At 39.1% G+C, this 12,211-nt stretch overlaps 1 protein-coding gene across 2 annotated transcripts in view; it reads right to left on the reverse strand.

The window, feature by feature from the left end:
- Positions 1 to 12,211, reverse strand: part of plce1 (phospholipase C, epsilon 1) — a 92,083-nt gene that overhangs the window by 61,516 nt on the left and 18,356 nt on the right. The window lies entirely within an intron of this gene.

Here is a 12,211-nt window from a genome sequence, read left to right on the forward strand (position 1 = left end):
TGAATCAAAATGCCCTGTTGAATTTCACAAGGAGCCGTTTCATCATGAAGATCCAAGAGCTGGGCCCACCTCCCAAGCACTGCCTCACACCTTTAACAAGCTTAGTTTAGGGAATTAATGCGTGTACTCCGTGTGTGTGTGTGTGTGTGTGTGTGTCACACAGAAGTGAAAATGCAGTAGGGGGGAAAAAAATTAAAACTGCATTCTATTTTTTAGAAACTTGAACACAACAACAACATGCTGCACGCTGTCCCACCTGAGATAAGCAGCATTACACAAAGACAAAAACAAGGAAAGAAATTTGCAGACTATTTTCTGGTCATCAACCAATTCTAGAGCCAGCAAGGAAAGAACTCTGGAGAACAAGAACGAGCAACAGAAAAGACTGATTTACAGGAAAGGACCAACTAATGTAATTTGCACAGAGTGAACAGAGAGTAGAACGGAAATGACAAGTTGTGTTTGGCAACACTTGTGCGATGCCAGGTCCGAAGGCCTTATTAGAGACTGAAGGTAAACAACAAGAAAGGCAACATGGAGAGCGTCCCATAAGATAGCTATTTAGGTAGACTGTGGTTACAGCACCTATACAACCAACACCATGTACGCTGTCCAGCTGAGGCACAATTTTATATTTGTGGTTGAAAGAAGAGAGTTAAGGCCTGTATTCATTGGTTGAAATCTCTGTAATGCAGTATGTAGTGAGTAATGTGTTATTGTAACCGATAGGATGAAATATGATTTAGCTTTAAGCTCTAAGAGGGATAGGCAAGTTACAGAGGGAGAAAGAAATGGAACAGAGAAGCCAGCGGACAGCGGAGGAAGTATCACAGAGGAGTCGGAGAGAGAGTCTGAGAGAGAGAGAAAAAACAAAAGTGGGGTCATCTTGAGGGCCAAAACAACCTGGAACCCATTACCCGGAGCACCCAGTGGGACCCCTCCACACCACCGCATTCTCCCGCTTACAGTTCTCATGATGTCATACTACAGCGAGCCGCTATGGTCTCCTACATAACGGCACACAATCTCGGTCAGAACACCAGAAATAAGCCTGATGATTGTCTTTCACTTCTTAAAGTTCTAGACAAAGATAATCCTGCTATTAAATGCAGAAAAATACAGTTGAAAAGATTTGAAAGTAGTTGCTGCATGAATGTTTTACGGTACAAAAGAGTAACACTGTATCTTCCCTACTGTATTATGTTATATGACATATTAATACTTATCTAACACTTCTATTAACTGAGTAAACTGCTCCATGACTTGTCCGCGATGTACATTCTTTGTGTAATGCTGCATTTTCAAAAACCACGCAAATGCAACCTCTCTGTTTCATTATGACGAGACAAGACCCACGGTCTGGGTCCAAAAGGCCTTTCTGCACAACTTAAGTTTGCTTTTTTCATACTTTTCACATTTTCTGCTGTTGACTAGGTGTAAAGCAGATACACACCACTACACTACAGAGAACTTTCCCTGTGTTCATCTTTGTACAACACATTCAGCTGAATGGACAGCTGAATCTCGTTGCTGTAACACTGACCAGACCGAAATGTAAAATCTTAAAAGTGTAGTTCCTTACAGTTACAAAACCCAATGAATGAAATGATGCTTGAAGCTGAAAGTTTTTCTCAAAGTATAGCAAGAACTTGTAGTAAACAGTTTTACTTACTGTAGCACCGAAAAGGCTGATATATTGAAGAGAAAGGAAGAAAAAAAACAGCAAGATCCCGTCTTAGTCTGTGTACACTTACAAAAGTGAGAGGAGGCTTGAGTGAAAGAGAGCACGAGGGAGAGGGAGAGACGGAGGAAGAGAGGGAGTGAGAGAGAGATCTCTACATCAGTACAGCAAGCTGACAGAGAAGAGATAGAGAAAGATGGAACAGAAAGAGACAGAAGAGAGAGAGAGAGAAGGGTGAGGGGAAAAGACAAGAGACTCAGAGATGTAGAGGGTACCCCCATATTAGGTTATGAGGCAACCAAGCAGCAAGACGGGAGATTTTATCAGAGAGCACACTCTAAACACACAAGTACAGAGGAGACGCTGGTATACAAGATATCAATCGATCCTCCTCCAGGAGCCGGTTCGACGTATAAACAATGTCAGACAAAACTCAAATAAGGCCTTTGTGTTTTGAGTCAGAACTACTACACAGAACCTGAATATTGATCATCGAAGCCCCTTAATTGAATCCAAGTTCAGTCAAGTTGGCAACATCAGTGTGTTAAGTCAACCACATTTAGCAGACAAAGTGATGTTTATATTAAGACCAAGTGGTCTTTTAATTTAAGTAATACATCATAAAATGTGCTTCCTAGTTGAAGTCAGGAAGTGGTGCAAAACCTTTCCCCCAGTGGCCTTTTTAACTGTATATAAACCCACCACAAAGTGCTTTAAGACGACAATATCACTGTGTCAAACACAAACTAGACAAAACAGAATAACTACAAGATTTACCAATAAAAGTAATGCCTCCTACAGACAAACGTTGGTGTGTCTTTTTGAATGATAAATTAAAATATGGGAGGTGGTGTGTTCTGCTATTTTTCCCCAGTGATTGCACCAAATGTTTCCATACCAGATTATTCCTTGAATTAAGAAATACAAGCAAGCGCCACATACATTAAGTATCCCTTCATCGTGACAACATGAATGAAAACTACAAATGATCGCCCCGGAAATAGCTACCAAGCGGACCTCAAGTTAGAATTGTTTTGTTACAACTTGTAGCAATATTAATGTTTAATGCCACATTCATATACTGAACACAACTACATTATTTAACACTTGTTGCAATTAAAACGGTTCATATTAATGCTCTTAATTTTGTATGTAAACATATTGTAACCTCTCCTAGGTAACTGAGACCAAGTCGTCTTTAAATGGTAAATGGGTTGTACTTTTATAGCACCTTTCTAGTTGTCCTACCACTAAAAGTGCTTTACACTACATGTCACATTCACACACCACCTGCACAGCCATCAGGATCAATATGGGGTTCAGTATCTTTCCTAAGGACACTTCGACATCTAGACTGGAGGAACCTTCTCATTAGTGGGCGACCCGCACTACCTCCTTAGCCACAGCCACCCTTTAAGGTGTCATAATGGCTAAACAATACCCATGTTCTAGCTTGGCTTTTAATAGGGACAGGTGACGCTGTGGGGCTATTAAACCAATAGAGGTTGAGGTACGGCCACTTGATCCTTGGTATTAGCCTTGCCCTGGTGAGCGTTTCTATGCCAACCTCTAATTAAACACCAGTGTTGCAGCTTTTCTGTTTAAGCCACCTCAATGGCAGCCCCAAGCCCTTGCAATTTGTGGCAACAATATCTATCAACCCACTCACACACTGTTCACTATTAGTTCATATATTTTTCATTCTAGCACTGTGACATTTTCTAAAATCTCATATATGAAACTGCTCGTGAGCATCTGCCCTGCTGAAAGGCTGAAACCCTGCCAGCTCCCAACATGCTGAAGCAGACGAACAATTATGATTCACCTCATTAGTATAGAACAGGTAACAGTTAAAACCACCAATAATTTTAAATTGAGTTACCATGTAACAAATCTTCACAAAGAAATACATTGTTTTTCATTCTTTGCAAATTTCACATTTTGTTGAAATCAAAGGCCATGGTAATTTCTTCTCTAATCAGTAATTGCAGTGTAACCTAACACACAGACAAACACAATCACAGTCTCAGGTCTAAATGAATACAATATGTTCTATTGAATCTGCCTAATCAAGTGGGGAAAAAAATAATCAGTTTCATGCCCAGTTGACATCAAAGTGGTCTTCAGAACAAAGTGAACAGCTGGCCTGCCCCCATTCTTTGCTTTGCATTTCTTTGATCAAAACTCAGTAATGAGACTAGCCTCCTGTGCCGGTAATGAGGGGTCAGATTAATATATTATACTATTTATTACATTATTGCCTTTTAATGGCACAAAGTCTGCCAATAAATATTAATTAGGACAATGATACCATATGATATGATTGTCTTGTTCTGTGACACCAGCCTGCTATCTCTGTCTTTCTCTTAACACCTTGGAGCGGCTTATTGCAAAGCAGAGCTTTTACTACCACCCATCATTTGCAAGGACAATTCTAGAAAACAGTAGATGTCCTCTTTATTTCAAAAAGTGTGCTGCCCTCTGGTGGATACGCATGTAAGCACTGTCACCTCTATTAGTTGGAAAAAGACAGAATTTAGATTAAGACTTTTCCCCCGAAAAAGTAAAAATGTTTTTCTTTTTACATCCCAAACAAAAGCTGTTGACTTGAGGTCATTGATAATTAAAACTATTATTTTAATTATCAATTATAGAACTGGAATAATTAGTCAATTAATCTTTAAGTCGATTAAGAGAAAATTCTTAAAAAACAATTTTAAAAATGTTTTAATTATTTGAGTAATTTGTTTTAAGCCCTAGTGCATACATTCCCTTGTTCCAGCCTCTAAACTGTGAGGATTCACTGTTTTGTTGTTTTTTTTATCCGTTAATAAAGTAATTCTTTTTGGGTTTTGGACTGACAAAACATAATCTTGGGCTTGAAGAAAGTGTGATGGACTTTATTCACTATTTTTAGAGGCCAGATGATAACTAATTGAGAAAATAATTAGTAGGTTAATTTACGATGTTAATAATCATTACTTGCAGCAATCAATTAATTTTGTAATGTTCACAAATAGTAGGAAAAAAAGCCTTAGCTGGCAACTTTAATTGGCTCGTGTTGTCCGACCAATACTTAATTTTAATAAGATATTCAATTTACACTAACGTCCACTAACAAAATGTCCAAATCCTTACATTTGAGAAGCTGGAACCACTCTTATTATGAATGATTGATAATTTGACTATTTGACACGGATTACAAGAATGGCTTGTCAGACATACAGTATGACAAGAACGTTGTGGAGAAACGTCTCTTACACCACCTACTGTACACACACCACAACACGCAGATCGAAGAGCAACAGGAAGTACAGTTTGTATTGTACATTACACACTCAGGCTCCAGCAGTCATAGGTGTTCCGAGTTCATCTGTAGAAATAGTTCACATTATATTCTCATCTCCACTAGATGGCACCAAAGGCTGACTTTTCATTTGCCACTGCTCACACCCATTCAAATCAGCTCTTTCACTTTATCACACCTGCATCTATCACATTTTTATATCACAAAAGAGATATCACAGCTTAAGGAGTACTGTTGTTTTAATTCTTAGCTGATAAGAGATTCAGTGTCCTGTTCAGCGACACTTCAGTAGGCCAGATGCTCGTCAGTTTGTTGCTTTTATACTAAAAGATACTTTTGTGTCAGACACCCTTTGACATTGCCTTTGAAGATGCATTTTAATGCTGCTACACAAAAACAGAAAATGTAATCCAAACTATTACTGAACAGCATCCTTTAAGCTTAAGGGTTTAATTTTGGCTAAATCCCCCCTGGTTGACCTCTCAAATTATGAGTCAAAGCGTTAGGAAGGGGAGGCAGCGGGCTATTTTTACATCAATTGTGTTATTCTTCAAGTACAAAAATAACAGCATGACCCACAACTGTCTCATGCCCTCATTTAATTTGTTGATTAATTTCCATCCATTTTCCAAATCAAACAAGTGGGGGTTAGCGGTGATGATGGTGTTCTCTTCAATATTAAAATGTGATTACATGACTGGAGGAATGCAGAAACAGTGTGACGCTGTGCGAAAAGAAGCCCTGTCACATGAGAAACTGGGAGAGGTCAAAAGAACATAAAGTTGGGGAGTAATTCACCATGACAGGAAGTGTGTGTGCTTGTTTACATGTATCATATTGTGTGTGGTCCTAACGGGAAATAATTAAAGTTCATGTTGTGTATTTGGATGAAGTTCCACATATAATGCATTTCTGAGGGTATAACCCAAAAAGACATATCTATGTATGTAATAAAAAAAATGTAATATTGATCAGGAGTGTGTGTGTATGCATACTGCGTTCACCTAAGGGGGTCAAAATTCTCCACTGTTTGTGTTTGTGTGTCAGGTCCTGACCGATCTATTCAACAACCTCTGCTCATGATCCCTGTCGGGACTCTTTCCCGGTTTCTGGAGCAGCGCAATGTTCCCACATAGATGTGAGAGGCCTTCGCTAACACACACACACACACACACAACACACACACACTTTATAACCCCATGAAGCGAAACATCCACCAACATGCAGTTTTGACACCCTTCTGTCACCCGACAAAAACAAACAGATTGAATGTGTTTCAACAAAAACGTGCAGCAGCCACTGGCGCTCCTGTGCGGCAGATTGAAGCAGACGTTCAAAACAGTTCTGGGAATGGAGTCTCATCAGGTTTAAAGAGCAGAGAGGTCACATTGCTCAAGATGCTGTCACTGTGAAAAACAGTACTCCTTACAAAGGCATGCAAGATATTTCGTACACCTTTTCTGTGTGAGCAGACATCTGACTACACACACACAGGCTTCAATTACTTCGGAGAACATTGCATTGACTTACATTAATATCCTGGAGACTTACCCTAACCATAAAAAATGTATTATTTAACGTAATGGGGACTGTATCCTCACAACATGAGTAATACACGCTCACATGCTTACCCTCCATGTATGTCACACTCATTTAACCTTACACCTATCACTCTTATGTTCTTTCACTGCGTGTTGTGCCACATTAAAGGAATGTGCAGAGCAGGCCACTCTCTCGCCCAGCTGGATATTGCAGCTTAGCCAGAGATTAAGGTTTGTGTGTGTGTGTGTGTGTGTGCGCGCGCACAGTGCAGGGCTGGAGTTTACTTGAATTTTTCTAACCCTAATTCAGAATTTAAACTGCTCATCGAATATAAATCTTTTCAATTCCCTTACTGAATCTTTCAGGTATTAAAATATCAATATCTTTGTTGTTTTGTATTGTAGTAGTTAGATGTTATATTTCATATTACTTTTTAGCTGAATGACTAACTGAATGATTGCGAATTGCTCTTTGGTAATAAAAACTGAGAGAGATCTAAGAGAAGAAAGATAAGATTAGATAAGGAATTAGATTCTGAGCTTCACAAATCCAGGTATTTTACCATCTTAGAACCGGTTATCTGAACATATTGCTTACTTAACTTTTGCCCATGTACCAACCACTAACTGGAGGAGAATCATAGCCTTTACCTCTCAACTTGTCTTGTAGTGAAGGGCTTGTAATGACAATCTTCAAACCAATTAATCCAGAGCCTCTCAGACAGTTAATAATGTGGATGAAATATGTTTGATATGTTGCATGCATTGTGCAGTATGTTGACTCACCAAATAAAACTCCAGCAAACATCTTCAGTAACAAATAGGAGCTGTACATACAGTCTGTACTACTCCAACGACACAATTTAAGGTTGCTTAATTGATTCAGAATGTTGACACTAGGACAAGTACAAAACATAATTCTTTCATTTACATGCCTTGCTGATTACACAAACAAAAACCAATAGCAGGTGCCCTGCACCAGACTGGCAAGCTGCAATGTTACTCAACACCAGTTCATCCAATTTGTTGTTCTTTTACCTTTGTCATGAACCTTTCCTTACCCCATTACAGTGTACGCACAGCAACAGGTTAGATGAAAGCCCACACATCAAACATGAGTTTGAGTACAATCGTACAATTTAAAAAAATCTCAGTGTTTTTTTCAGTTTTACAGTGACTTCCAGCTGTATAAAGTCATTTGTTAATTTCCAATCGCTCAATGTGTGTTTTTATGCCTACCTCTCCAGGCACTTGATGAATAGCTTTCATCAAGTGCCGCTCACTGTCAGCTGAATTAGTCTATTTACTGAAGCATTTACCTAGAAAGCCAATCAATCTCACCTCATGACAACATCTAGCATGAAATGGTTTCTTTAAACCGGATATTTGAAGGATATTTTATCTCAGTACGCTACCTTTGAAATAAGCACTAATTGGTAACCAAGATCTGAATGTGTTTGCAAGACTTATTACCTAGGCTCATAAACAACTGGTCTTTAGACATATTGACCCATTTTACAGGCATGGATATTTAACTAGCCATGGCTAGAGGGAAAATAGCATTCAACAATGCAAACAAGACTAAGTTTAACAACAATTACCATATATCACAGAGCCAAGTTAATAATCGTTGAACAGAAATAACCTGGTTCCAAAGCTAGACGCATTCAATCAGAGGACAATACAGACATAAGCTATAGCCATATGGATGGTTATAAAATTTGTTCCAAATAAATTTAATAGATTTTTTAAGTAATGATTTCAATAATTCTCAGACCATTCATATATGGAACAATTATCACAGGCTCTGTTTGGGACAAGATTAAATTTTGTCCTGGCTACTGAGAAAGCCAGAAAAACTTTATATTTTGGTAGCCAGTATTCCCCTTTCATCAATTGCAACCACTGACCAAAGACTACCCTCTCATAACGCACTTCCTGTGCTCTTCTTCTATCTCCTTAGAGAGAGAGAGAGAGAGAGAGAGAGAGAGAGAGAGAGAGAGAGAGAGAGAGAGAGAGAGAGAGAGAGAGAGAGAGAGAGAGAGAGAGAGAGAGAGAGAGAGAGAGAGAGAGAGAGAGAGAGAGAGAGATTTTTGCTGATCTGTGCTTTTAAATGGAGCTCTTCCAACTGTAAAAACAAAACATTTGAAAAAACACACAACTAGAGACATACAAGAAGTCATAATCATGAAAAGCTTTTCCGTGACATCCCCTGGGCCAGATAATAGGTTACCTCCCATGTGATTAACAGCCCATCTGATAATCCATTTCAATGGTATCAATGACACATACACATTATATTTAAGAATAGGAATTTCTAAACAGCGTTAAATAACATCTCTAATAAAAAGTCCAAGACACCAGCCAGTGTATATGTAAATCTAGGAAGAGAAGTCAAGTACAACTCACAAAGGATCATTTCAGTAAGAGACATTTTTGATTCACTCTCCCACCACAGATATTCACGGATTTTATCTGGCAACATTCTGGCTTTAAGTCCATATACAAGGCATACTGAGGGAAACAGGAAAGCACAATGCGTCCCTAGAGGGAAGAATGAATTCCTGTCCCCGAAGACTATTTGAATCCCTGGTAATGGGAGCGGATATATTTAAGCATCCATCTCTCAGCCCAACTCCCACTCAGCCCAAACTGCAAGGTTAAAATTGTTTAAGTATACAGGTGCTGGTCATATAATTAGAATATCATCAAAAAGTTGATTTATTTCAGTAAGTCCATTCAAAAAGTGAAATTTGTATGATGTATACATTCATTCTACACAGACTGATATATTTCAAGTGTTCATTCCTTTTAATTTTGATGATTATAACTGACAACTAATGAAAACCCCAAAATCAGTATCTCAGAAAATTTGAATATTGTGAAAAGGTTCAATATTGAAGACACCTGGTGCCACACTCTAATCAGCTAATTAACTCAAAACACCTGCAAAGGCCTTTAAATGGTCTCTCAGTCTAGTTCTGTAGGCTACACAATCATGGGGAAGACTGCTGACTTGACAGCTGTCCAAAAGATGACCATTGACACCTTGCACAAGGAACGCAAGACACAAAAGGTCATTGCTAAAGAGGCTGGCTGTTCACAGAGCTCTGTGTCCAAGTACATTAATAGAGAGGCAAAGGGAAGGAAAAGATGTGGTAGAAAAAAAGTGTACAAGCAATAGGGATAATCGCACCCTGGAGAGGATTGTGAAACAAAACCCATTCAAAAATGTGGGGGAGATTCACAAAGAGTGGACTGCAGCTGGAGTCCACGCACAGACGTATGCAAGACATGGGTTTCAGCTGTCGCATTCCTTGTGTTCCTGCTGACCAACTTTATGGCGATCAGATTTCATTTTCCAACAGGACTTGGCACCTGCACACAGTGCCAAAGCTACCAGTACCCAGTTTAAAGACCATGGTATCCCTGTTCTTAATTGGCCAGCAAATTCGCCTGACCTTAACCCTATAGAAAACTTATGGGGTATTGTGAAGAGGAAGATGCGATACGCCAGACCCAACAATGCAGAAGAGCTGAAGGCCACTATCAGAGCAACCTGGGCTCTCATAATACCTGAGCAGTGCCACAGACCGATCGACTCCATGACACGCCGCATTGCTGCAGTAATTCAGGCAAAAGGAGCCCCAACTAAGTATTGAGTGCTGTACATGCTCATACTTTTCATTTTCATACTTTTCAGTTGGCCAACATTTCTAAAAATCCTTTTTCTTGTATTGGTCTTAAGTAATATTCTAATTATCTGAGATACTGAATTTGGGATTTTCATTAGTTGTCAGTTTTAATCATCACAATTAAATGAAATAAACATTTGAAATATATCAGTCTGTGTGTAATGAATGAATATAATATCCAAGTTTCACTTTTTGAATGGACTTACTGGAATAAATCAACTTTTTGATGATATTCTAATTATATGACCAGCACCTGTGCGTGTGTGCGAGTGTGTGTATGAAGGTACAAAAACACAAAGCATAATTGGAACAGTACGATATCGTGCGCGCTCTTTGGTTTCAAGTATTTGCCCGGCAAATTATATGACTCTTCTACAGAGGCCCAGAAGGAGAAAACAGTATCAGAGAGGAGAGACAAACAAAATGAAAGACCTACTGTTGCACTCCCTTACAAGTTAAGTTTTTGCATTCTCTTATTTGGCCTACCCTAAAACTTGTCCTGAGAAACTGTTTGTAACAATCATAACATTTTACAGCACTTGTGGTTTTCTCTGGATGATGCAAAACACCCATCCCCACCCATTTATAATATTTCCCATCATGAACTTGTGTAAAAATGTATAGAAAACATAAATAAATGGCTCTGTCTTGGTCTGAACTTTTTTGTTTCCTCTCTCTCTCCCTCACCCCTATTCTTTCCCAAACAGTCCATGGCTGATTCCCACACCTTGTTTGTCATTTTTCCTCCATGGTAGATTTTCTTCTTTTTCCACTGTTAAAACCCCATTTTCTCCCTCTTTCTCTCCTAGTGTGTTACCCCTCCCTTGCTGGCTTGCTCTCTCTCTCCCACTCTCTGCCGCTGTTGCTCTGCTCCAATCCCTCCTTCATATAATCCTGTGTTCATTGGCTCACTTCATTAGTTGTAGCAATAAACACACAGGGCCACAGGATACCTCCAGAAAACTCCTCAACATGATTACTGCAGAGTCAGGCTTACATACCACATGCATGTGTACCAAGTGTAGTATGGTTGCGTGGGGTGTGTGTATAATAGCAGTGCACCCACCCAGTCCATAAAGACACTAAAGCTATAATCATTTCACAGTATGTCTGCATGAATTAATTCAGACATACAAATGCAAGCACACCAAATGTTTTCATGTGCATTTAAAAGTTTGTGAGTCAATTATATTTTTCCCATCATGAATTTTTACACAAGTTCATGATGGGCAATATTATAAATGGCCAATCATCCAGAAAAAACTACAAGTGCTATAAAATGTTATAATTGTTACAAACAACTTCTCAGGACAAGTTTTTACTTAACTACAATGTGTGCTGAATATTATATATAATATATAGTTATTACAATGACTACATATCTACATCAGTGTGACCAGATAGTTCAGCACTGAAAGAAAAGATTTTGACTCAAATGTCTTATATTCTCTGATCGACCATTGTTGTCTCGATCTGCTGTATGCAATCATAAATCATAAAACACAAATGTATAGAAAATAGAAGGAATATGTTTGTTTGCGACTGCACGTTTTTGACTGCATGACTCCCATTTGCTTGCAATGGGATGTGTTCCTACTTTTTTCATATTTTTCTTTTATGATCCTGATGACAACCCTGCTACAGCTCTACTTATTCATCTCTGCACGATGTTCTCAGAGACTCTCTGGTGACCCCTTACAGGAGCCGCTCAGATGGTGTTTTGACAGGGGAAGGGCTGGCAACTCCCCCACTTTCAATGGTCTCATTATTAAAGCAGTTCTGCCGGGACTTAACTCAGCCCGTTTTTCTACAACCACAAAGGACACATAAAAACACTTTGGTAAAGTCAGAAACCACACTGCAGCATGCACACAAGTATGAGTGTGTGTGTGTGTGTGTGGCGTGAGGGTACAAGCCCCCTCTCCACACATGAGAAATTTTAGACAGTACTTGGCTCTGTTGTGGCTATGCATGAACCCACAATGCA

The sequence above is a fragment of the Micropterus salmoides genome, unplaced genomic scaffold (assembly GCF_014851395.1).
Source record: "Micropterus salmoides isolate LMB-PRFRI ecotype aquatic unplaced genomic scaffold, ASM1485139v1 Ms_hic_scaffold_21, whole genome shotgun sequence".
NCBI lineage: Eukaryota > Metazoa > Chordata > Actinopteri > Centrarchiformes > Centrarchidae > Micropterus > Micropterus salmoides.